Raw genomic sequence first — 2,500 nt, forward strand, 5'->3', positions numbered from 1 at the left:
ATAAAATGTTTCATGTAAAAGACTTCTCTCTCTCTCTCTCTCTCTCTCTCTCTCTCTCTCTCTCTCTCTCTCTCTCTCTCTCTCTCTCTCTCTCTCTCTGTGAATGAGAAATTTTCCTATAGTTACTTTGGAAAGTTTTGAGGGATTAATTCCATTATCTATAGTTTAATGATTGAAGTAAGGAGGAAATAAGATACTATTATAGTAGAGAATAATGTGATATTAATATCTACACATATTTGATAAAATTAATATAGCAGAATTATTCCCAGTTCGTTAATTGATGCAAAATAAAGAATAGAAAATAAAAATTCTTCCAACAAAAAAATTAACTATTTCATCATATCGATAAGCAAAGAAATATTTCAAATTATAAGTAAGAAGGAAAGAGAGAGAGAGAGAGAGAGAGAGAGAGAGAGAGAGAGAGAGAGAGAGAGAGAGAGAGAGAGAGATCGAAGGGGTGAGGTCAGCTATATAGATGAAATTAACGATATTTATATTCCATTCCCAAGAATTGTATATAATTTTTATTTTAAATTAACATTTTCACCACCACAACCTTGGAAAATAGTGAATTTAAGCATAGAGAAATAGTATAAATGACCAGAATAAAGTATATATATATATATATATATATATATATATATATATATATATATATATATATATATATATATATATATATATATATATATATATATGTTTATATATATGCATACATATATACTGTATATATATATATATATATATATATATATATATATATATATATATATATATATATATATATATATACCAATAATGAAACCTATATCTTAGAACAGATTTGACTTGGCTAGTTACGAAAAAGATTTATATTGAAGGAAATGTCTCTGGCAACCTTGTTTAATTGAGTCCTAAAAACTTTCAGAGCGCACATGCAGTTCGGTATGTTTTCATAATATTTAATGACTGAGTAATTTCCAGGAAAATTAACTCTCTCTACCAAGCCAAGCATTTTTGCTCTGTTTTTAATATAATAGATCTTGTAGCGAAGAAATGTAATTTCCCACAAATTCATGCTATGTTTGAAGTATATATACAATTTTCAGGTGTTGAGAAATTAAACTTTAATATTTCTCGAACAACAAACGTATGAATTTACTTTACCTAATGAGCTGCTTTCCTAGTCCTGTATAGCAAGGGAACCCTACTCCCTACAGGACCTTAATTTTCATTGCATCATGTTCGTTTAAAAGCATTCAGCATTACACAACGCATATTGTTTGTGTATTGTCAAATTTACAAAATAGAAACACTTTGAGAACAAGAAAGTCTTCAGTTTCCTCTTGAAAGCCTTAATATCTTCTAGAAACTTACTGTATAGTCTCGTGGTTGCATATTTAAGGGCCCTAGTGCCTACAATAGATATATATCTAGGTTCGGATAATTTGTAACCATCTTTAACTATTCTCGTGTCAACAGGGTTTGTTGGTTGCGCAATATGTAGCTATTATCTTGGATATTTTGGACGTCCAGTTCTGATAACTTGATGGTTTATTGTACATATTCTAGTCTCAATTTTTACTTTAACCGGCAGCCAGTGTAAATTAACCAGTATAGGAGAGATCCTTTCTCTGGTTGGGACACCTTTTATCAGTCTTGCTGCTCTGTTTATATTGTTTTGTAATTTTTTAAGTTAAACTTTTGGTAAATTGAAGCAGATGGAGCTACAATAAGTCGATCCTGGTAATAACACGGTTTATGACAAGTTACTTTCCAGAATGTTCATCCAAGTACTTCTTTATAAAAACAATGTTTATAAAATAATAACCAGCAATTTTTATCACAATATTTATTTGGCCATTGAAAGATAAGTTACAGTCAACATATACGCCTGGATCACGAACTTTACTAGATATCGGGACAGAGTTGTTATTTGTGTTTATTTGAATATCAATCAAGTTTCTTAAGTTGTTTTTCTTCCCAACCACCATGAACTTAGTTTTATTTTCATTTAATTTTAGTTGCTCGATTGTCAGCCATTCCGTAACCCTGGCAAGAATTCGGTTTTGAGTTTCAGTAGTGTCGTCTATATTGTTTATGAAGAGGTAAAATTGTGTATCATCTGCATATAGTTTGGATTTTACTTCATGACTTTGCAGTGTTTTCGACAGACCAATAATATAGATATAGAAGAAGACTTGACCAGGTACACTCCCCTGAGGTACCCCTCTGTTTAAAAGTTCATATGATGAATAGGAGTTTCCAAGTTTCACACAATAATTTCTGTCAGCAAGGTAATCTTTTAAGTATTCAAAAGCTTGATCTTCAGTACCGATGGACCATATATCATTTAGTAGCAGTTCATGCACAACTGTATCAAAAGAGCACTAAGATCAAGTAATATTAAAATACCACATTTGTTTTCATTCATAATTACCAGCATATCATTTACAAACAGAACATATAGCTGTCTCCGTAGAGTATAATTTTCAGTAACCAGACTGGTTGTCTAGGA

The sequence above is a fragment of the Palaemon carinicauda genome, chromosome 22, assembly GCF_036898095.1.
Source record: "Palaemon carinicauda isolate YSFRI2023 chromosome 22, ASM3689809v2, whole genome shotgun sequence".
Classification (NCBI taxonomy): Eukaryota; Metazoa; Arthropoda; class Malacostraca; order Decapoda; family Palaemonidae; genus Palaemon; species Palaemon carinicauda.